Genomic DNA, 26325 nt, shown 5'->3' on the forward strand with positions numbered 1-26325 from the left:
AGTTTATTTGTGTTCACAATTAACTATTTATGATATATGAATTCTTGTGAACCCGCATGTTAGTCTCTGAATCCACCCCTAGGGATACCCAACACAACAATAGACTGTTAGAAAATTTTGATGGAGCTAGAAGCAAGGAAGAAAAGAAGAGAAATGCGGAAACAAAAGAAAATGAAAAAGAAAGCTTGAGACATGATACAATTACTATTCTAATAATTGTGTGTCTATGGGGTGAATAATGTTTCTTTTTACGAAGAACGTAGACAGAAGGTTGTAACCTTTCAGAAAGGTTACAAGTGAAAAATAGTTTCTGGGATTTCTTGGACAGTACCTGGAAATAATTAATTTATATTATTTCACTCGCGCTACCTCAAAATACTTATTTAATCAATATAATTTCACACCTTAAGGTACCCAAAAAACAATTCTTTAATAAAATTTATGTCATTAATGCTATCTAGCTAAGAATATAATTACTGAGTTTTAACATATCTCTTGTTGGAATCCTCTAAGGCCATGTAACTTTTTGTTGCAATAAGTCCCTCTCCTATTATTATAGGGACTGAAAGTGGAATGGAAGGAAGGGATATGATCCACCGTATATTCAACTCCATAAACTGCACCATTGTCAACTCGTCTCAAAAAGATACATCATCTTTCTAAAATCACTGAGTTTAGACCTATCACTTCTAAAATCGACTTTAGTTTGACTAAAACCCGTTGTTCTTTTTCACATTAAGATATTTAAATATGTACAAATCAGGCCACAAAAGATAAGGTGGACTTAAATACGTATAATTTATTTACTGATCAGTGAGACTTATAGAAAAAATACTACTACTGTTCATACATCTTTTTTCCTACCTATTCATACATTTTTCTTTAATAGTACGTAATTTATACAATCAATTTTCAGGATAAGTTATCTACAGAAAAATACTACTAGTATTACTAAATAGAATTAAGGTATATTGTCGCTTCTCCTGAAATCTAAAATATTATGAAGTCATTTACCTCATGCACAATTTCATTGTCTCTGTGAAAGAGTTCCACATCAATCATAGACCTTAATATAGCTTGGCCAATCCTCACCTTTTGAGCTATAGCTTTCGAGGCTGAGTTAGGCCAAAGTTCATTTTTTTTAACATGATATCTGAGCACGACACATCCCAATTCTTGTTTTTCGATGTTTGACCCCTATATTAAATTGTTCAGTACGCTCCAAATATCCAGCTTTGGGGTGGGTGTGGGGGTGGGACCTCGCTTGGGCAATCCTTTCCTCTAATTAGCTTTGGGGTTGAGTTACTTGGCCATTTCTTTAACAGTTTCATTATTAAAAAATAAAAATTAGCGACTGACAAATATTGTAGCTAAATAATAAGGTCTGTCGCTAATTCTATTTAGCGATGATTAAAAAGAATCAAGATCATTGCATCTATCTTCCAGCATTGGATAAATACCTATATGGATTACACTAGCATGTCATTGATATAATATTATCAATATTACTCCTATAAATCATTATGTATCCAAATTACAAAAAATATTTACATCTCACTAAAACGAACTGCCCTACGCAGCGCACGGGTTATTGATTGATCACAAAAATAACACGAAAAAACCTCGCATTTTTTTATGGCCTTCCTTACATAATTCACATTCTTCATTAAAATCCTCATTACCATTCCATTGCAACTATGAGTGCCTCAATTTTGCATTATAAATTCAATTAGTACCAATAACAAATAAGTGTAAGCTAACAACTTCCTTAGGAAAAGAAGAAAAAAAAAATCAAAAATCAAAATAAAAAAACACTAACCTCACAAGATGAGTTATTCCTACATCAAAGCTTCTCTTCTACTATTGATCATATTGACCATAAATATTTTACAAGTAAGAAGCAAAAATATTTTTGCTGCCAAAAAGTTCCATGTTCAAGTTGTGAATAACATTCCTCCTAATACAAACATCTCTAATACCGTGAAAGTTCATTGTGCTTCTAAAAATAATGATATTGGATTCCATGACCTTGTTCAAAATGGCCAAATTGAATGGTCATTCCATGAGGCCTATATTTCTAACACACTATTTTTTTGTCACTTTTGGTGGGGTTCAAAAGACAAAGCTTTTGAAGTGTTCAATGCCTTCCATGGATGTATTAAAAATTCACAACTTAATCCTGAGACTCATCTATGCAGATGGACAGTGACGGATGTAGGATTTTTTTTGGAAGATGATAACGGGAAAAAATATGTAGTTTACACTTGGGTTATGTAAAAGTGGTTAATTATTCGCTCCGATCCTCAACTTGTCCGGGGTTGTGAGGCGTATGTGTAGTAATAGTTGTTATTGTTGTTTTATATTTTTGAATTTGAATGATTTTGCATGATCCGTTAGTGAGGGAATAAGTGCATTCTTCTATGTAATGCGCAGGGGCGAATCCAAAGTAGAATATGTGGGTTCACACATAACCCAGTAGTTTTTGTCTAGACTCCGTATATAGGGGTAAGGTCTGCATACATTTTACCCTCCTCAGATCCCACATTGTGGGATTTCACTGGTTATGTTGTTGTGTTGTTGTCGTTTGTATATATATGTGTATTAATAAAAAGTTCTGTTCTGGCTTACAATATAGTAACACAAAGGTGTAAGAGAAAATTTCAAGTAGCTTAGCTTTCATCCTCTTCAGCTTGTAGCATATTTTTTTCTTCCTTTATCACCCTATATAATTCAAAGATCATCAAATGTTATTCTTGAATCAGACTTTCCCAATTCCCCCCTACTAAATTAATTAGCAGTAGGCTAAGGCACTTAGGTATGAACCAACATCTACTAATTGATTTTCATACACAGGCGACTAAACAGAGAATTCACATCCTCAAATTAGTTTTTTTTTTTTTTTTTTTTTTTTTTTTTTTTTTAAGTAGGAAAATAATGTACTAAATCTCTAGTTTGTAGACAATTTTGGAACTTTCTAATATCATGGCGCACTATGTTTTTTTTTTTTTTTTCAAGTTTCTTACCTTGTATAGCCGTCCACCAATGATAGCTGAAAATTGTATAATTATGTATATTATATACATAATTAATGTATATTTTTTTTTATATTGGTTTGCGACTGTAATTTTTTTTTTTTTTTGACCGAGTGGTCAGATATGTTAAAAGCCCAAATTTAAACCATATCTACACATATGTCCCAATTTAAGTGTCTTTTGCTTTTACTCTGTCCCAAAAAGAGTGTCTCTTTCTATTTAGTAAGTTTTTCAATTCAAATATCATACATGACAAGTTTCAAGACTACAGGATTTAAATGACTTTTTGCTACTTTACACAACTTTAATTTAAGATCACAAGATTCAAAAGTTTTCTTTTATTTCTTAAACTTCGTGTTTAGTCTAATTAAGACACTTAAATTAGGACGGAGGGAGGATGGAGTAATTACCGGGTTTAAACATATCTCTTGTTGGAGTTCTTTTACTCTGCTACACCGAGGTACAAATCCATAAACTACACCATTGTCAACCTTGTCTCAAAGCTGGTACATCATCCGCTAAAATCACTGATTTTAGACCTATTTCTTGTTGTACCTTACTGGATAAAATCATTTCAAAATTATCCTAAGTAAGAGACTGCATAAAGTGACAATTTGCTTGTGGATAGTTGAGAATCTGCCTTTGTGCCAGGAAGGAATATTACTAATAATATCATATTGAGTCGTGAACTGGTGAAAGGATATGGAAGAATATCTTAAAAAAAGGGATATGGAATAAAGGACTAATAAATTCCGTAGATGTATGTTAGACGCACTATCAAAAATAGAGGTTTTCCCACCCACATCCAATGAAAAATTTGTGTTATAAGACATGATTTTCTCCTCAATTTTATTGAACCAGCTCACTGAAAAAACACATGGTGGAAAGCATATTTCTATTGAAACGCTGAGAAACTTCTTAATTCTTTTGTGTGAAAATAGTACTATTTTTGCCAGTGATTCAATCAGAATATATCTGTGAAAATAGCCTCTAAACATTTTTTCAGTAAAAAATTTCAATGAAAAAATAATGATTTTTCAGTAGTGAAGATATATAGACATAAGGAAAACCTATCACTCTGTGGAATTGTGATATTTATAATAGATCCCAATGGTTCTACAGTTCCGCTAAGGTGTCTGTTATTGTTAGTTGGGTAATGTAAAATGTGAAACTGTCTCATACTTTATCATTGTTAATGGAAAACCTTCAGCACCATTTCATCAAAAAAAAAAAAAAAAAAAAAAAAGAGAGAGAGATCAAACAGGGTGAGTCTGTGTCTTCCTTTTTGTGCTTAGTAATAGAATACCTAACTAGGCTACTCTTAAGCAATAACCAAGGTTTAAATACCACTCAAAGTGTGCCAAAATGTATATTATCAGTTGGAATGTGCAGATGACTTTTCGTTTTTCTATAGTGGAGACGCTATATTTGTATAACTAGTGTTAAATCCGTTCCAAAGGTTCTCCATGACTTCTAAATTAGTTGCAAACATAGAGAAGAGCTCTATTTATTTATTTATATTTTAAAGGTGTTGATTTACTACTACAACATGAAGTCCTTCAAAATCTAGGATTCTCAAAAGGTGAACTACCCTCAGATATTTAAGGATATCCCTTAGCACCGAAAGGATGTCTATACTTCAATAGTTCCATCCTTAATTGGATAGAAGCTTGACATGCAGGGTCTTCTCACAGCCCTCTGGATATTATTGTTTTCTTTCAATATTATTCTTATTTTAGTTGTAATGTCTCCTAGACATCTAGATACATGTACTATGCTGGCAGGTTGCAGATCATTAAAAGTGACATATCCTCTATTCAAATATTCTGTTCCAAGGTGTTTGTATTATGTAAGAAGTATAAGTATGCATTTGGTCTTAAAAATCAAATATTTTTCACTTTATTTGGAATTTTAAAGTTGGAGTTGTGTTTGGTTATAGTTTTTGCAAAGAATATTTGGTTGTTTGAATGTAATGAAAGTAAAATAAGTGAAAATAAGGTTTTAGTTGTTTTTCAAATTTCAAATACAACTTCAAGTTGTTATTTGAAATTTTCATAGTCAAATGCTGATTTCCAAATAAAGTGAAAAATTCTCATGGCCAAAAGGGTCCTAATTCAATTAATTAAGTTTTTATGCACAAGTTTCTATGGACGAGTGATGTTGAGACAGTAGGTCGTGTCCAAACTACAAAAGCAAGAGCAACACTTCAATTAAAAAAAATTACCTTGCGGAATGCACATTTTTTAGGTATATTGTAGGGAAAAAGGTCAAAAATAGCCCTCTATTTTGAGAAAAGGAATAAAGATATCTTCCGATATAAATTTGAGTAAAAAATATTCCTTCTGTTATTAAAGTTTTAAAATATACCCTTGTCTTAAGGAAATTCTCAACATAATCCGATTTTATTTTTAAACCCGCTTCATTTAAACTCCACCCAACTAAATAAAAACCCATATGGGTTACCCACTCCTGTGCGTAGTAGCTCCAAATGTAGTACTATAGAACAAGTTGATCGCATATGGATTTTTTATGTAGTTGGGTCGGTTAAAATGAAGCAGGTTTAAAAATAAAATCGGTTATGTTGTGGATTTCCGTTAAGACAAGGGTATATTTGAAAACTTTAATGATGGGAAGGGTATTTTTGACCCAAATTTGTAACGAAGGGTATTTTTAGCTCATTTTCCAAAATAGAGGGACATTTTTGACCCTTTTCCCTATATTGTAAAACACTAAATTGAAAAAGGTGTTTTACAATCTTTCAAAACAACACTGTAATTCACGGGTTATCAACTTGTTATAAAATAACGAGTTTAAATTTGGTGCACCGTCAGTGTACCATTTTTTTGCACTATAAGGTAACATTGACATGCTATAGCAGGTACCAATATTGATACGCCTATTTTTTCTCTTTTTCTAAAATTTACTCAGTGAATTTTTCTTTATTCCCTTACTCTCTCTTCCCTTAAACGTCCATCTCCATCATCACTCTTAAATAATTGATGCTTTCTCTCTCTCTTGACTTCTTTTACCACGTGAACTTCGATTTCTCCAATCCCCCCATATTCATGAAAAACTTTTGGAAGAGGATGACTTTAAAATGGATTTCAAGGAATTCAATTTTGAATTGCATGTTTTTTTGCTGAAGAAAATTGTCTCTTCCTTAGATCTATTATTTTTTTTGGTTTCTCTTTACTTTTTCTTATCGTCTCATCTCATCTTCCATTGTTAAAGTATTCAACCTTAACAAAACTTCCATCCATTAATCTAACTAAAGAGCATGGCAAAATATTGGAGAAAGTATGAAAATCCTTTTAAGATACAGTGATCCTTTAGATACTTATAAACGGAAAGAAAAAATTCGATATTTGTTGGAAATGCAGCAAGAATTGCTGTTAAACAAAAAGAAGCTCCCCCAGAGTTTGCAATATATGAGGTGCTTGAAGAATTACTTATTACGAGGTTCACAATTTTTGAAGAGTTAAAGAATTACTTCAGTAATGATCCTGAGAAAAATCATGAAAAATCAAAATCGTAAACAACATTAGAGAAGGAATTAATTTCGTTACCAGCAAATAAGGAGATAATTTTGGTTAGAATACAAGTAACTCAACTTTCCTTTAATGCTATTTATCTTTTGTAAATTACATTCTTATTTAAAAAGGCAAACAATTAATTAATAATGTAAGCAAGTTATTGTATATACCTTTAAAATTACATGATTGTGTAAAAAAAGTGGTACACTGACGATGCACCAAACTTAAACTAAAAAATAACAGGAAAAATGATCGCATTTTTTACGGCCTTCCTTATATAACTCACATTGAAATTGTCATTACCGTTGCATTGTAACTATGAGTGCCTCAATTGTGCACCATAAATTCAAGTATCAATGACAAAGAAGTGTAAGCTATAGCTAACAACTTCCTTCGGAAAAAAAAAAAAAAAAAAGAAACAACAACAAAAAGAAAAAACAAACCAATTCTTGCTGCAAAAAAATGATTTAATTCACCTCTCAAGATGAATTATTCCTACATCAAAACATATTTTCTATTATTCATTTTGTTCATAAATATTTTACAAGTAAAAAGCAATAAGTTTAGCGAAGTTTTTGCCGGCAAAAAATACTATATTCAAGTTGTGAATAACCTTCCTCCCAATTCAATCTTGAAAGTTCATTGTGCTTCTAAACAAACTGATATTGGATTCCATGACATTGTTCAGAATGACAAAATTGAATGGTCATTTCGTGAGACAATATTTACTGACACATTATTTTTTTGTCACTTTTGGTGGGGTCAAAAAGACAAAGCTTTTGAAGTGTTCAATGTTTACCATGGATGTATTAGAGGTTCACAACTTGATCCTCACACTCATATGTGCAGATGGATAGTGAAGGAAGATGGATTTTATTTGCAAGGTGATACACAAATGAATCCGAAAATTTATAATATTACCACTTGGTGATTCAAAAGTGGTTTATTATTCGCTCCGATCCCAAAATTGTCTGGAACTAAGGTGTAGTAGTAGTTATTTTATTTTGAGTTTAATTCTGATACTTTGGTATGACCCATTAGTGAGGGAATAAGTGCATTACTCTATGTAATGCGTGTTTATTTAACGTAGAAAAAAAAAGAGATAGTAAATGAACAATTTTAGTTTTTTGGGGTTCTGCATGTCCGTTATGTGCTTCTCCTTCTACCTTCAAGGCTTCAACTCACCTTCTAACCCCAAACAAACCAATATTTACTATACTAGTTTCACAAATTCAAGTTTACGCACCTATAAGCTTCATGTGTTTGTTAAAATTTAGCTCGAACGATCCAACGTCGTCAACCAACCACAATCTTACATGATAAACCAACCACAATCGTATAAAGGATCGATCGTTCAACTATACACATTCAACTAGTTAATTGACCAGCGCTTCGCGTGGTCATTAAAAATTTGTCAACTTTTCGTTACTGAACTATGAAATAGCAGTGGTTATGCTGATATCTATTCAAAGAATAATAATATTAAAGTCAAGATCGAAAAAGTAAGTCAAACCAAGCTCAATATATTCTCTGCAACTCTATATATAATGTACAAAAGCATATCATAAATGTGAATATTCTCCTGAAAAATGTACTGTAGGGTATACTCGTCAATGTAGTTCAACACCGAACCCAATAATAAATTTACTTTGTAACGGAAAAGAATGGCCAAATTTATCTTTGACCATTTGAGTAAATATCCTATCCAAATGAACACACCAAAACAAACTTATAGCTCAACAAAATGTTTGAACAAACAATAGTACGTAAGTTTACCAACCGATTCAAGCGCGACGACTTTCCTGTAACATGAGACCAGACAAAATATCCCAAGACCATCTAGCACGTGAATATTTGGAATGTTTAATAAAACAATTCAATTGCTATGTTTCGTTATTCTGCTTTAATAAATATTTATAAACAAAGTCAGATGCGAAGCTCAATTTCATTTTGGTAAATGTCTAACTGACATTATATTCTTCTTTCAAGAAATACTTAAAAGTGATAACTATTTCTATCAAATGTCTGTGTGGAAAGAATAAACAACTTTTAAACTGCTAGTATTGAAAAACACGGAGAAAAGCATAAATAAAAGACATACCAAGAGCCACAAGTTAGTAGTTGATGTGAAGCAACATACAAGTAAAATGTTATTCATTTGAAAAAGAAAATTCAACAAAAGTTGATTTAGAATGCTGAAAATAGAAACATATACCACAAAATCACTTCCTCTTCAGATAAATGGAATTAAGCTATTCACAATGCATAAATTGTTGTCACGGTAGGAAAAAACTAATTTTATATCTTGATTTACTACCACAAAAGACCGACCTCTTCAAATGTATGTGTTGTCCTATTAATAGTATGCACATGTCCCTTGACTTAAACATGATATGATTTCTCTTTTTTGTATCACACTTCAGGGAGCAAATTCCTGTTAAACACTTCCATAATCTATCAAGAAAGTCTTACTACCTGCAAAAACATTAGTAAGATATTCAAACATTACATACATATTTTTTGTTTAACGAATTGACATTTCATATACGTATGAGTATTTATATATTTAATATAAAAATTAACATGGCCTCTGCATTAACAATGAAAAAATCTCACCAATAACCGTGAATCCTCTAAGTAAAAATATTACGGTCTTACAAAAGATTAAAAACTATACTTGTTTTCAAGAACAGAAGGAAGATGATGTGTATGCTACAATTCATTCCAAGAACGTATTCAAAAAGGAAAAGAAAATGAATATCCTCATTAAAGAGTGTCTTTGTTTTCTTTCTATGAAAGTTTTTGTTTGGCAGAAATCATCGATGAAGAGGACAAACCTTGAAGCATACTTTTGAATAATATCAGCTTGTTGTAAAGACAAAAAGATATCTCTCTCTTGGTCGGCAACAATTTTAAGTCTTTTTTTTTTTTTTTTTTAAATCACAAAAATAGCTTTCTCTAGTATCAAAAGAAAGAAGAAGCCGCAATAAGTGGGCCATCATTTCAATGAAATGTTGGACTTTTGTTATCTATTTAATTAATAAGACTAATGGTTAACAAAACGAAGAGCAAACCTGATCAAGGGATGAGAAATTATGCGGAACATAGTGATACTTAGTCTTCTTATTCTGCTTCATGTTGTACGTTTCATTTCTGCGTTAGTGGAAGCCATCTTGGCATCAACATAGATCGAATCGGAAGATGAATCTATCACCGGTACAGATAAAAAAAAAAATTTATCACTTATAGAAGATAGTGGATTCAAAGGAGACGAAAGGTGGAGATCGATTTCCTTTTCTCCTATAAGTGCCAGAATTACTATTATTACTTGAACCATCGCAAATGCTCTGTTCACGAAATTGGAAACTGAAACTTTTGTCCATATTGGCTCTCAAACCAGAAACATCTAAAAAATGAGTGAAGGCTTGAAGCATGAGTTGGATTGGTTCTTTATCTGCCCAACAACACATAAGCAAATCTGCAAAGCAGATGTGTACTATCTTCAGTTTTCCACACCTTGGATGATATTTGAAGGCTAGATTGTGTCGTAATTGCTTAAGTGACCTGTTTAAATATTCTATCACCAAGACAAAGAGGTATGGGGACATCGAGTCTCCTTGTCTGAGTCCTTTCTTGGCCATGAAACTTGGTGCTTGTCCACCATAGAACAAAAGGGAGTAACTTACTGTACTTGCACATTGCATAATCAGGTTAACAAACTTCATGGGTAAGCCATACTCTAACAGTACCATTTTTAGGAATACCCACTCAACCGAGTCACAAGCTTTTTTGATACCCATCTTGACCATGTATCTTAAGGACAATCCCTTTGAGTAAAGCCTTTGATCAGTTCATAAGCCACCAACACATTGTCTAGTATATTCCTTCCTGATATGAAAGCAGATTGGGATGGCCCAACTATGTAATCCACCACCAGTTTCAACCTGTAGTGAGCACCTTAGCAATTAGCTTGTACATGGTTGTGTAATTGATTTCCTTTAGGAGTTTACCATTCTAAAAAAAATTGCATCACAACCAGTAATACATCCTCTCCTATCACCTCCCAAGATTCCATGAAACATTCCACATTGAATCCATCCTTGCTAGGTGCCTTGTCACTGGGCATATCTTTCAGTGCTTGGAGTATTTCTTCCCTTGTTACCGGCTGAATCAGTTCTTGTTCATGGCCTAAGGTCAGGCAAGGTCCAAGTTTGGCAATATTGGTACCAAGACAAGGCACCTATATAGCACAAGTTCCTTGCAAGAATTTAAAGAACTGGATAAACCCTGCTTGAACCTGCACAGGATCAGTCAATCTCACCCCTTGATTCAAGATAGAAGCAATCTCACCCTTTGTTCATTTGAGTCTCCATGTGAGATCCGAGTAGCTCTTGACTTATGTCTAAGAACATGCTCATGAACATTGGACCATTCTCCAGTTCACATAAAGTTTTCTTCTCCTCTAAATTAATTGTTCATTGTACAAGTCATTCTGCATTGCCTGCTGGATCTTATGCACTTAATCCTGCAGTTCAACAATCTTCTTGTCTACTGATGTCAATTCTTTCTGCATTGACTTAGTACTCTCTTCAATTAGCTTAAGTTTCCTACATATTTTAAACATAGGGAATCCCTCAACCTAATGAGTCTAGGCTTGATGCACTGCTTCTTTAAAAGATTCTTGCTTCAACAAAGCATTCACCAACCTAAAAGGTTTGGGTAAATTATGTCTAATAGTGCTAGTGTTGATTAGGATTGGTGAATGATCAGAGCACCCAGGATCCTGATAATATGCTTCTAATTCTCCATACTGCATACCCAAGGCCCAGTCTATCATGCTAAAAATTCTATCCTCAACTCCCCTCTTATAGCACTAAGAGAATCTGCACCCTTTCCTACTCAGTTGCCCCAGTCCAATGTCATCAACACAGTCCTGAAAGTCTTGAATTTCAGTAGGGTGTACTGAAGTAGTTATGTTCCCTGCTGTAAGTAATGCGTTAAAGTATCCTAAGGTCAACCAAGATGCATCCATGGATGTGTGTATTTGCCTAAGAACAGCCTATATTTCATGTCTCTCATGGACAAATGATACATAACTAGCAAATTGAGAGTTTCTATCTTCCGCAAAGCAGTGCACAACCTGAGGTTTAGAGATTAATATTATGACCCTTGCTTCATTGTCTCTCTAACATAACCATATTCTACCACTAGGATTGATTGAGTAGTCAGTGGCAACCACCCATTCAGCCCCTAGCTTTTTATTCACTCGCTCTACATTCCTTTCCTTAATCTTTGTTTCCAAATATCCCGACAAATCAACTTTATTCTTTATTAAGAAGGATTTTAGTTCCTTCTGTTTAAAGACTCTTGTAACACCCGGTACCTTTAACCTAAGCTTTGATCATGATTCTAGACTTAGAAAACCAGAAAAAGAATGTAGGAATTGGAATTTCCTCTTCAATTGTAAGATGGGGGTTTACGCCCATGAACAGTGACAGCATTTTAGTAGACGGCCTGTATTTCAAGTCGTAAGTTGGCACCAAAGATCATTGAGCATTCTGGAATTTGGCATTGGAAGGTTTCATTGTTAAATACAGATTGTATTTTGAAATACGGACCGTATTTCAAAATGTATTTGGAATTTGGAAAAACTTTCTTAATGAAAGTTGTATAGCTTTGAAATACCTTTCCAACGGTATATTATGAGGGTCAAACGGACATCTGTGCAAAGAGTTATGACCATTTTACTGAAGAGTCGCAATGCAGTCCACACAGAATACGGACCGTATTTTAAAATATGGCCCATTTTTCAAAATACGGCTAGTATTTTGCTGGCCGTAAAATTTAATGTTCCAGAACAGTATATATTCGTCCAAATTAGTCTAAATCATTATTTTTCATTCCTTCAAGCCCTAGAACGACCTCCTACCCTCTCCCATCATCAAGAACACCAAGGTAAGCCTATTCTAATCATTCTAAGTCAATTCTAATATATATCCTTGTAATCTAAACAAGAAGTAATCATTCCTAACCTAGGATTTTCAAGAAAACCCATCTCAAGGTTCAAGATTCAAGATTTTGGAAATCTTCTTCAAAGTTCAAGTCTTTAATTCAAGTTTTGGAGCATTATCAGGTATGTAAGGTTTCTATCCATGTGCAAGAACATCTTTGTTCTTCCCCGACGCCACATTCTTCCATGATCATATAAGTTACACCAAAACTAGGGTTTTATCCATGTTCATGATAACCCTAGGTCCATGCCCCATGTGATATTATGTATTAAATTATTATAAATTCTTCATTGTGTTCTTGATACATCATTTTAATTATTGAGAATCAGTCTGCAATCCATGAAAACCCATACTTTGCATTCCATGGGTTCCTACCTGCAAGTTATAAATCATTATGTTGTTTTCAAGAAAACACTCTACATGTTTTACATGCTTTCATGCAAGTATATTATGTAACCATATTGTTCAAACCTATGTTTTACAAGCTATTTGATATGAAACCATGTTTATGTTATATCACTTCAGAACATGCTTACAAGTTATTTCATGAAACCATGTTTACAAGTTATTTCACAAAAATCATGGGCTTCTTAGCCAACTATATCATGTTCATGTTTTTGGGAGTTGCACAGATTACCTAGAAGGCTCAGACAGCCTGAAAATTCGTTTGCTATCGTAGGATAAGGATCGCTTCGCCCAGTTAGGACGATTCCTTCATTTTTTTTCCCCATTGAGGGATTTGGATCCATTCATGTCTTGTACCCCAGCGAGGTATAAAATGGCTTAGCTGGTCGGGTAGAGATCAGACGCCACATGTTAACGTGGTGGTTACATGTCGGTTATATTAATGCTCTCCCAACTTAAAATGCTTTTACTCATGTTATATATGCATTCATGTTCATGTCAGATACTCATCTTCGTTACCAAGTTTCAGTTCAGTTTCCGCCCTTATCATGTTACTTTCATGTGCCACGTTTATTTCATTCAATTGTTGTTGACACCCAATTTTGTCCCTCGTTTATTCCGATTTAGTTCCGTGGGCTTCTAATTTTATTGATAATCTAAATAATTTTACTCATTACTATGTTATTATTATTGCTGCTATTATTTGCAGGTAACGCTGCCTTATCATAATTAGTATTTTTATATTACCCTCACGTTACTACTTATTTATTACTTGTTAATCGTAAAAGTTAAGCTGGATAATATTTCTTACGCTATTATTACATTATCTATAGTTTTCCATTGCTAATAAATTTGTAACATTGAATTATATCCTTATTACTATCAATTACTAATTGTGTGATTATTAAATACACTTTCCAAGTTATAATTTTATGAGGAAGCATGAAGAATTAAAAACAGGGGCCAACAATGCAGCCATTAACTGGCCCAATGTTCAGCCAAACTTAGCAGCCCATTTTCTTTTTTCGGTCAGGCCCAATTAGCTACACCCGGTCCAACTTTCTCTTTAGAATCGTTAGGTTTCCCTTTCATTTTCAGCCGCACCCTTTTGTCCTCTTCTCTTCATTCCAATTCAAGAAAAACCACCCTTTCTTCTTCAAGAAAATGACCAGATTGAAATCAACATAGACAGACCTTGCTACTCCATTTTAGTGCAAGACTTTTTTTTGTTTCAGACGTTCTCTTTTTGCTATTCGCTTAGCATTTTCGTGATATCATCTCAATGATTCGGTCAACATCGATCACAAGAAGCCAAGAATGCTTTTCAGAGATCTGATTTACTGAGCAGTAGGAATCTGTTCAAACGTTGGCTTCAGCTTCAAATCCCGCCCAAAAAAAACGAGTGAAAACCCTAGTTTCGACTCCTATAAATACACCTCAACTTTTTAGCCGGGGACGAATTGAAAATACACCATCATCTTCCCCAAAAAGCTTGCTTCCTTTCGAGCTTTAGCTGGTAAGAGTTCCTTCAGCCTCTTTGAACCCTTCTAAACACCTTTTTTTTTTTTACAACTAGAAAAACAAATACCGACTGTCTCTGCAAAAATTCGCGTTTGGCTTCTGATTCGTCGCGACTTGAGATTCGAATCGTTCGTCGCGTTCAGATTCGAAACTCGAAGCCTTCAGTTCACTGCACACAAAAAAGGTAAACCTCGATACACTCATGGCTCATAGTCTCTAGCTCCTGTTTTAGTTAAATTTTCAGCTTATTCGGTTGTATTTCTTTAGTGATTATGTAGTTCTTTGTCGTCATGTTATTTATTTGATGTTTGGGAGCTGTTAGAATAGGATGATAACTGCTAAAATGAACTTGAAAGACGTATACTGTAGCTTGATTGTTTGGACTGAATTTCCAGGACTCAGAACCTAGTTAAAGTCGAATATACATAGGATATACAGTAGATTATCAAGGTAAAAAGATATACATTCGGTATACATCTGATATGTACACCGCGGTATATATATCTTAGGTATATTATGTATATGATTAAAAACAGATCAGCACTGAATCATCTCTATAACTGTCTTTCATTTGTAAATTAAGTTTTCTCTTGTCAATCTGCTCTCTGAGTTTTAATATGCTGTGTTTGATGCATCTACTTATGTGATTCCATTTCGGCCAATTGATAAGTTGAATAAAGTGGGATAATCTGTTAGTAGTCGTTATGATACGAGGACATCATTTTACAGTTTGATGGTTAGCTGAATCCTAGCTGAGTATCATGTTCGAATTTGAAACTATTTTGAGATTGTATTAGCACACCTCGACATAAGTTTGGTCTTTTCTTTCACTCTCATTCTGATAAGAATTCTATTTAAAGAATCGTAGCGAACCTGGGAGGCTAATATTTACTATTCTAGATATGACTGAAATTTCGTGTTCCAAGTGAGTGGTCTTATTGAATATCAGTTAGCATTAAAATAGCTTCTTTTGTGCTTCTCATCATTATGACGTGTGGATAACTGTATGAAACAGTTGGTACAATACTACTATTAGGTGATTTTCCCCTTTCAGTTGTCTTAGTTAATTTTCTCGCTGTTCCTGGTCATATTTTGGCTAAATGTGGTATTAGGATGTTTTTTTGGTGTAATAGACAGCAGGGCAGCATATCCATTTGTGATTTATTTGCTAATTAGCAAAGTAGGCAATAAGATGTTAGTTTATATGATATATTGGTTAAATGATCCTGTTCAATCTAAATGCCGTTGTTAAAAGTCGAATAGGCTAGTTAAGAACCTGTGTTCGATTACTGCCTGCTACGTTTATGTTGGAGCACAATGCTGTCACGACGCCTTTAGATGTTCCATATAAATGTAGCGATTACACAATGCCATAATTGCCTGAGATTAAAGCCTACAAGAGATAAATCTAGTTTGATATAGAATATGTATACGCGTTCATGGTGATATTACATGGTCTTAGTAACCTTTCATCTAGTTATTGTGGTTAGTAAATTTACTTGATTGTGAAACAGTTGGCCTAAAAGTCCTTAATGATAGATTTCCATTTTAATTTAATTAAGCACTTGTTAAAAGGTTAGAAGGTTCGGAGAATCATATGCGGTCAATATTTTGGAGATAAAAAATAGCGTGAACAGGCACTTCTAAGCTGTTGATCCTTAAAGAAACGAGTTTTTCTTTTACTTGGAGCATGCCGTCTACTTTGTGATCTTCCCAGAAATTTTGTCGAGGTTTTTAATATAAATTGTGATGCCCAAAACGATGATGATGGTACTGAGATGACAGAACTGTGGTCAAAATGGGTCACTGATCTATCCTTTCCTTTGAATTTAATTTTATGCGTTTGACCTTATTTGTGGATCATATACTAATTCTTTTCTTTCATTTTGTATGCATGACCACCGCATACGAGTCCGAGGGACTCGTCACCTCCCGCATTTGGTATTGGGCAAAGCCCAGCGAAATCTCTCTCGAGTCAGCCCATCAGCCACCCGAGGCAATCTGTCAAACCTCACTGGGCCGAAGCCCAACAGCATGAACAGTAGCAGTCCTAAAATGGGCTGAGCCCATTTAAATCATTTTTGTTTTACTCTTCTATTTCATTTTTATTTATGTATTTGATTTGCAATTACATGACTAACACTTTAGTTGTTTTATTTGCTTAGATTAGATGAACCTTAGCAGAATTAGTAGATTAGTACGATGGTAGAGAAACCGGCAATTACCCCCCATAGGCTTCATTCCTCTTTTTAGGATAAAATGATTTATAATCTATAATATTTATTTTAGAATGACGGATTTTCCAAATAACATGACCATATATTTTGAGTCAAAAGAATCATGATTCGCTTTTACTATCTTAGAAATTTCGAAACATCACTAATACGCAAACATAAAATCAAATATATTTTATAAATAACTCTCTAAGTTTTGAATCAATTATGCATATTCTTAAAGAATAATTAATAAAAAATAAAGAAAAACTCTCATCCGCTATTTTGTTTATACTACCAGAAATGCAAAAACCAATTAATACCTCGCCACTTGAATTATGTCAGATATTTATTAAAACGCTGCATAAATCCCACTTTCTTCCACTTATATACTTTATGCAAATCTTATTTTAAATAGCATCTTTAGCTAAAGCCTTAGCAATATTTATAAGTTTTATTTCCCTTTTTATGCAAGATCATTATATTTGGTATAAGTCTTATTCTAAATAGTATTTTTTAAAGCCTTAGCAATATTTACAAGTATTATTTTAAATAGTATTATTATATTTTCTTTTAAAAACCTCAGCAACATTTACAAGCCATTTTTCTTAAATTTAAATACTATATTTACACTTAGCCTAATTAAAATTTGAGTCCGGTCGGATTAACCATTATTAATGGAACTTAGAGGATGCCTAATACCTTCCCTCTAGGTTAGTTGAACCCTTACCTAGATCTTTTTGGTTTCGTAGACTTTAATAAAATCAACTCTAGATTAATACTTTAATAATCTTTAGGTGCCCTAATTCACCATAATAATTAGGTGGCGACTCCTTAACCTTAAATAACCCCGGAATTACCCGGATGTTGTAAACTATTTTGACTTAGGTTAAAATAGGGTATGACAATTGTTTTACATACCAGTACATTCAATGTGCTGACGTCCCCTTTTATTGCCCGGGAGCCTGCATTTCACTATGCAAGTACGAATTTATAGGACGATACCTCTGCTCATTAGGATCTGCACGTACCAGCTTATTGGTGAGCCCCATCTCATTCGGGGTTTAGACATTGTCTTTCTTTATTTAGTTTTGCATCTAAAAGTATGCTGGGGGCCTTGTTCCAGCAGGTATGTTACATGTTTCAGACTCATGTTAAAGGTTTCATAGATAATACAAGTGTCATGTTAGACTTCTAGAGTCGGTTAGCCAGTTTGGCTCATTTATGATATTATCAGCATTCATGACTTAACCAAGTACTTATGTTTAATATTATGACTTACTATGTTTTACAAAAGCTCATCATGTATTTCATGTTATATTTCTGCTCATGTATGCCTCATGATGATTCAGCAAGCCATGTAATTCGCTCGATCACATGCAGTCAGGCACCGAGTACTGTGTTATGCCCACGCCATGGTTCGGGGCATGACAACTCTATTGAGCCCTCTTATATTCCATGAAAAGACTATCAAGGGGGGGGGGGGGGGCTTTATCATATGGATTCCCAAAGCTCGAGCCTGATTGTGACTCAGCATATGTGCAACCATTTCAATGTCTACTGCCAAATCTTGACCAATTTCTTATTTCCTTGAGTGTTCCACCATCTTTTGCTTACCTTTAACTTTTATTTTCTCAACTGCTTCCATCTTTTTCTTACATTTAGCTTTCATTTTCTCAACTGCTGCAGGGTCCTGCTCTTCTTCATTCTCAGCAAGCCCGTCCCCTCCTATCTGTGTTGCTTTTGGAGAAGGTTGAGCAATAATTGGACTTACTGTTTTTGTTGCTGGTTCTGCATTTGGAGAAGGTTGAGCAACAGTTGGACTTACTGTCTGTGTTGCTGGTCCTGCACTTGGAGAAGGTTGAACAACAGTTGGACTTATTGTCTGTGTTGCTGGTTCTGCACTTGGAGCATGTTGAACAATAGTTAGAATTACTATTTCTCATTGTTTTCCCATCATAGCATGTTCAATAGGCTGCTGTGGAGCTGGGTGTTCTACAATCACCTATTCTTCCAGCTTTGCATTCTATACCTGTCTGTCCTACTTCTTCTTCTTTGGTTGTTGCTTTGTCTCAAGCTGTGGGTTTTTAGGCTTACAACTTCCACTCTTATGCCCTAACAGGCAACAATCTTGGCAAAAGAGCAGCCACTATTCATAATCCACTACTTGGTATCTATAGCACCCAGCTGGATCTTCAATCACTACATCCTCAGGTAGTGGAATAGATACATCAATGTCAATCGGCATTCATGCATATGATATCCTATCCCTTTATGATGTTAGTTTATCCGTGCATATAGGTTTACCAATTCAACTAGCAATCATTACCAAATTCTCAGGGTCCCAAAACTGAACAAGGAGAGTTAGAAATGTAACCCAAATCAACAGCGCCAATATAGGTTCAGTTGGTAGTTAAAAATCAGGTTTCCATTATTGTAGGATCATAGGTCTATGATTGAAAGTGATTGACCCTTCACTAAGTACCTTGGCTTTCTCCTCTTCACAATCAAATCGGAATATGTAATACCCATCATCATAGAGATATACTTGTGGAGTGGACACAAAGTTCCATATCCCATATATAAAGCGAAGAATTTCTTTGAACTTGGGATTACCACATATTATGTATCCTACTAGTGCCACTTTCCATTTAGCAGTTTGCTCTCTAACCCCTTTAGGGTTTAGTTTGCTTACCTTGACTCCATCATTCAAGATTATGGGATAATAGTTCAGTGTTAATCCTTGTCGTAGAGAACGATTTCCACTTACCACGTCTACCATAGAAGGTTTTGCCCCCTCGAAGATGCAAAGTATGTTAATTTCTTTGCTGCAAGTCCAGATCTAGTGGTGTTGCACTTTCCTTTTATGACGGAGGATTTTGATTCTGCGACGGCTGCTCCAACACCACAGGCGAAGGTGGCTTATAAGCCTGAGTAGTTGGCAATCTCTGCTTCTTCGGTGCTGGAATACTGTGGGTGCACTCCCTCTCCCCACTAACTGCTGAGCTAATCGCTTAGGGGCTAGGGTCTGCACGATTCCATCGGCTGAGGTAACTTTTCTTTCCTCTTGCGTAGCGTCCTCCTCAGGAGGTGGTGGAGTTGATTTTTCCGGCGGAGGTCGCTTCCTCCTTTTGGTCATCATCCTTCGGTGCACTTTAGCGAAGCCTTGCTAACATGTGCCTTCACAGCGAATTTTGCTATTCAATTTCTATGGAATAAAACATCTCTTGTTGGAATTCGCTGAAGCCAAGTAAGTTTTTGTTGTCATTGGAAAAACAATAAGTTCCGCTCCTATTAACATAGGGACTGAAAGTGGAATAAAAGGCATGATCCACTGCATATTCAAGTCCACAAACTGCACCATTGTCAACTTGGCTCAAAGATACATCATCCTTCTAAAATCACTGAGTTAAGACTTATCTCTTGTTATATACCTTACTATATAATATCATCACAAAAATAATAGTAACCAAGACTTTAGAAAGTGATGAATTTGCTTGTGGATAGTTGTAAATATGACTTTGTGCCAAGAAGGATTATTACTCATGATAATATCATATTGAGTCATGAACTACTGAAAGAATATGGAAAAAATGGCTTTTTCCTAGGAATCTGTTTAAGATAGATATGAGGAAAGCCTACGACTCTATGGAATCAAGGTGTCTTACAGTTCCTTAAGGTGTTTGTTAGTTGGGTAATGTGTTGTGTGAAGACGGTTTCATACTCCATCATTGTTAATGAAAAACCTTCAGCACCATTTCAAAAAAAAAAAAAAAAAAAAAGAGAGAGAGACTGTGATTCTATGTCTTCCTTTTGGTGGTAGTAATGGAATGCCTAATAGGCAATTGAAAGACTCTAAGGGGCTCGTTTGGTTTGGGAACAAGTTATTCCGGGATTAGTTATCCTAAAATTGTCATCCCACCTTCAATATGGGATAAAAATAACACTATAATTCTGGGATAACTAATTTCGAGATTAGTTATTCTGGAATCTAATTTTATCCCAACCAAACATGAACTACTCTTTAGTTATTTAAAGGTTCCCAATTTCCCATTAGCACTAAAAAGTATGTCTATTAATTTCACTCCTTAAATGATAAAATGCTTGACAAGGTCCACTCTCACGTCTCTATATAAGTGTACTTACTATATTTGCTGGCAAACTGCAGTTCACTAGAAGTGTTCTATTCTCCATCTAAGTATTCAGATTCCAAAAGTGTTTGTATTGCGTAAAAAAAACTAATTCAATAAATTAAGTTTATATGCAGAAGCTTTTTATGGAGAGATGATGTTGAAATTAATATAAAAAAAAAAAACTTTACTGCCTTGGTTTAGACCGTGTCCGAACTACAAAATAATAATGTCCAAATTAAGCTAAAAAACAAATATCTACACCTCAATAAAAAAAAATACGCCCTATCCAATACACGGTTATTTTTTTGGTACATTGTAAAACACTAAATTAGAAAGGTAGTTTACAATCTTTTTAATACTCCCTCCGTCCCATAATAAGTGTTCATATTAAAAAACGCATATCAAGAAAAGCAATAATGCAATGTGAAGTTTACCAAATTATCCCTATATATTAAAAACAAATTACTTTTACCTTTTGATTAGAGCATGCACTTTTTTCACATTGGAAATCCAACAATATCAAGTTACTATGTGACTTTTTCAATCATCATTTAGATGCTATTTTATTGTCTAAGGGTAGAATTGGAAAAAACTAGTCAATTCATGTCTTGGTTTCTTAAGGTGACACTTATTATGGAATAATTTTTTTTTGGCTAAAATGACACTTACTATGAGACGGGGGGAGTAACACCGTAATGCATGGGTTATCGCCTTGTTATAAAAATAACATGAAAAATCCTCGCATTTTTAATGGCCTTCCTTACCTAGCTCACATTGAAATTCTCATTACCATTGCATTGTAACTATGAGTGCCTCAATTTTGATTATAAATTCAAGTATCAATGACAAAGAAGTGCAAGCTATAGCTACCATCTTCTTTCAGGAAAAAAAAAAAAAAAAAAAAAAAGAACAAAAAACAAATCACTTCTTGCTGCCAAAAAAAAAAAGAAGATCTAATTAACCTATCAAGATGAATTATTCCTACATCAAAACATTTTTTCTATTATTCATCTTGTTCATAAATATTTTACAAGTAAAAAGCAGCAAGTTTAGTGATTTTTTTGCAGGCACAAAATACTATATTCAAGTTGTGAATAACCTTCCTCCAAATTCAATCTTGAAAGTTCATTGTGCTTCTAAACAAACTGATATTGGATTCCATGACATTGTTAACAATGACCAGATTCAATGGGCATTTCGTGAGACAATATTCAGTAACACACTTTTTTTTTGTCACTTTTGGTGGTGGGGTCAAAAAGACAAAGCTTTTGAAGTGTTCAATACTCCTTACAATGGATGTATTAAAGGTTCACAAATTGATGCTCGCACTCATATATGCAAATGGATAGTGAAGGAAGATGGATTTTATCTGCAAGGTGATCCAGCAATTAATTCGCATATTTATAATATTACCACTTGGTGATTCAAAAGTGGTTAATTATTCGCTCCGATCCCAAAATTGTCTGGGACTAAGGAGTAGTAATGATTGTTCTATTTTGAGTTTTGTTACCGAATATGGTAACCAAATCATAGGAGAGATACTAGAAATCATAGAAAAGATACTAGGATATCTCCGAATATCTCCTTTTAATTACTTTGATTTATTCCCTTTTGTAGGACTCCTTGTAACTGTATAAATACCTTGTATATTCATGAATGAATGGTAAAACAAGTTCTTCCATTTGATATTCCGATTTCATAGTATCAGAGCCTATAGGCTCGTCCGTCTGTTTTGGTCCGTTTCAGAAAAGAAAAAAAAAAAAGGATCAATTTGTCAACTAGTGAAAGAATCTTGGATTTCGAATCGATCACTTTAAAGTGGTCACTTTGCGTCATCTCCACTATAGGAGGAGGTGCAACAGCTTTTCCTGTCGGACCGATCTTCTCAGGCAACTGGTGTGAAGTGAGTGGCCTTCACACGCCACATGTATCTTTACGCGCCGATGCTGCTTCGGCGATTGGATTTCCGATGTTTTTCGGTCAATTCCGACGAATCCCAAGTTTGGTCTGGTGTTAAAACACTGTTTGGAGAATTTGTGTGCAACTTCTAGGTTCATTTTCAATCTGGTGTGCTTCTACGATTGTTGGCTTTTGGTTGGGATCGAATTACTGCTATTTTCTGGTTATTTATTCCTTATTTCTATTTGGAGGTGCTGAATTTATTTTCTGGTTATTTATTACTTTGCTGGGAAAGTTTGTTATTTCGTGGAATTTCATATTATCGGGGGACGTTCTTGGCTACTCTTAAGCCTTTGATTCTGTTAGTGGTCATTAAGGTACTACTTTGGAATATTATTTGTTGGGACATTTGCTGGTTTCTGATATATTGATACTTTGGGTGTTTGAATTGGAAATATCAATGTAAACAATAAATAGTTCTACAACTACATAAGGATCGAATGTATGATTTTTCATAAGTTGGGTAAAACAAGTCATTGGTAGCATTTGGAGCCTATCAAATATTTAGTAGCTAGTGATTGTGATTCAAAGTTGAATAAACTAATGTTGGATATATTAAGTGTTTAATAACTATTCATCCTTGACTCAAATAGTACTCAATAATCACTTATTTTTAGGAAGTGTTCACTTTAGTTACGATTATTTCCTTAGATGTTGAATCAAATAAAAAATAATTGAAGCAAATGGTTTTGTGTACCTTGTAATCGTCGTGTTTCTTGAAGAAAATGGGTGATTGATTCGGCGAGAGACAAATTGAAATTATAAAAAAATGCATATCACATAGATGACAATAATGTAGCTAAAATAAAATTTACCATTTTAATGGCGGCATTTGAATTTTTTTGTCATGAGCGTTTCTTTATCGACGTAATCTTGAACCACAAGTTAATTTGAAATATGTAACATTTGTCTACATTAGTAAGCAAGAGCAAGAATGTTTTTGTACTATATGAGGAAGAGTGGTTTTTAACTTAATGGATCAACTAAGTAATATCTTACGTCATTTAGAGAATTAGGGAGACTATTAAACAAAGTCCTTTAATTTCTTCCATTGTCATTTGTAACCTATACGAAAAATGTTTATGAAATCTCAAATTTAGACATCTAACTTGGATCCCTTTTAATTTAATATCACCTATATGTTGGTAGAATTGATAAGTGTCAATATTAATCAATCTAGAGCAAATGATTATCAATTATTAGTGATCTGTAATAGGTGAAATTTTCTTCGAATAATTATTAAAAGCTTATGGTTTTGGAGTTACGAAGTCACCGAGTTAGCATGGTAAAGGACATATATACGGGTTCCCCATTACATCTTCACCATCAGCAATGAATGGATTCACCTCGGCTTGTTGCTTGCTTCAATGGATGTATTAAAGGTTCACAAATTGATGTCTCTCATATATGCAAATGGATAGTGAAGGAAGATGGATTTTATTGCAAGGTGACAATTAATTCATATTTATAATATTACCACTTTTGATTCAAAAGTGGTTAATTATTCGCTCCGATCAAAATTGTATGCTGGGACCGAGGGTAGTAATAGTTTCTATTTTAAATTTGGTTACCAAATATGGTAACCGAATCATGTCTAGAAATCATTGCAAGAACTAGGATATCTCATTATCTCCTTTAATTACTTTGATTTATTCCTTTTATAGGGTTAATAATCTTGTATATTCATGAATAGTAAAACAAGTTCTTCCATTTGATAGTCCGATTTTAGTATCGAGCCTCAGGCTCATCCATCTGTTTTGGTGTTTCAGAGAAAGAAAAAAAAGGATCAATTGTTATCTGAAAGAAGCTTGGATTTTGAATCGATCACTTTAAAGGTATTTGTCACTTTTGTCGGATGATTTCTCTGGATGACTTCGCACGCCACATGTATCATTTATTTTATGAAAACTTCGCGATTGGATTTCGAAGTGTTTTTCGGTCATTCACGAATTTTCGGTGTTAAAACCTTTTGGAGAATGTGCAAATCAAAGCTACGATTTTGGCTTTTTGGTTGGCATCGTATTTCTATTTTCTTGTTATTTATAATCGATTTCTAAAGAATTTACAGTTTGTTATTTCGTGGAATTTCATATTATCGGGGGACGTTCTTGGCTACTCTTAAGTCTTTGATTCTGTTAGTGGTCATTAAGGTACTACTTTTTGGAATATTATTGGGACATTTCTTGGTTTTGATATATTGATACTTTGGGTGTTTGTTGAAATATCAACGTAAACAATAAATAAGGAGGAAATACAGGGGTAAAACGATTTTGATTCCGGCTGATGAGTTTGCAAAATTCTCTCAATATCGAGAATCACTTAAGGAATTCACTTTAGTTACTACTCTTGTTGAATCATTTAAAACATGTTTTGTCACCTCTTCAAACAAATGGGTGATTGATTTAGGTGCCACAAATCACATGACCGGTAGTCCTAATATTTTTTCTAGCTTTCAATCACACAAAACACCTTCTCCAGTTACTGTAGCTGATGGATCAACTTGTAATAGTAGGATTTGGGATTATTAAACCAACCTCCTCCATTACCTTGTAAATAAGTCTACCAGTTGGCCTTTAATCTTTTTCTTTAGTAAAAGTTAAACAAGTCACTATCTCCTTCTTTCCTAATTATTGTTTGTTTCGTGATCTTACAACGAATTAGGTTATTGGTAAAGGACATGTATCTGATAATATCTACATCCTTGATGAATGAGATCCTCGGCTTGTTGCTTGATCCAGTGTTGTGTCTCCATTTGAAGCACATTGTCGATCTCGCCTTAAGAAGGGTATCCTCATTTTCAGAATATTCCTTTATTGGATTATGAGTCATGTCGATTTGCAACACATCATCGCTGCTCGTTAAGTCCAAGGATTAATAATCGAGTTGAGTCAACTTTTGAGTTAGTTCATTTTGTTATTTAGAGACTACCCTATTGATTCTACTGGGCATAAGTAGTTTGTCACTTTTGTGGATGATTTCTCTCGGATGACTTGGATTTATTTTATGAAAAGTCACTTTGAAGTGTTCCCTCACTTTTGTGCCTTCTATCTTTGAAATCAAAACTCAATTTATTGCTTCGGTACGTATTCTAAGGAGTGAAAATTCTAAAGAATACATGTCAGAATTATTTCAGTCGTACATGAGACAACATGGTATTCCCCATCAGTGTTCATGTCTTGATACAACCTCTCAAAATGGAGTTGCTAAGAATAGGCATCTACTTGAGATAGCTCGGCATCGTTGTTCAAATGAAGGTTTATTGTACATCTCGGCTTGTTTTTCGATTAATCGCATGCCCTTCTGTACTTGCTAAGAACGGTGTTCTTTTCTAAACAAGTCACTAATTGTTCAAGGTATTTATGTTATGTTCGAGATGTTCAACCATGCATTGAAGTGTGTTTTCCTAGGTTAATCTCGCCTTCAGAAAGGGTATTGGTATTATTCTACTGAACTTGGAAAATATCTGGTGTTAACCGATGTGGTATTTTTAGAGACCCCATTTTTCTATGCATCTCCAA

General features: G+C 34.2%; 1 long non-coding RNA gene across 1 annotated transcript; it reads right to left on the minus strand.

The window, feature by feature from the left end:
• Window positions 1-2517: 2517 nt before the first annotated feature.
• LOC132035240 (uncharacterized) lies at window positions 2518-3738 on the minus strand. The gene is made up of 2 exons (XR_009409203.1): window positions 3443-3738; window positions 2518-2721 (listed from the first exon to the last, which is right to left on the minus strand). It is a non-coding gene; the product is annotated as an uncharacterized LOC132035240 (long non-coding RNA).
• Window positions 3739-26325: the final 22587 nt, after the last annotated feature.

Source organism: Lycium ferocissimum, chromosome 10 (genome assembly GCF_029784015.1).
Source record: "Lycium ferocissimum isolate CSIRO_LF1 chromosome 10, AGI_CSIRO_Lferr_CH_V1, whole genome shotgun sequence".
Taxonomy (NCBI): domain Eukaryota; kingdom Viridiplantae; phylum Streptophyta; class Magnoliopsida; order Solanales; family Solanaceae; genus Lycium; species Lycium ferocissimum.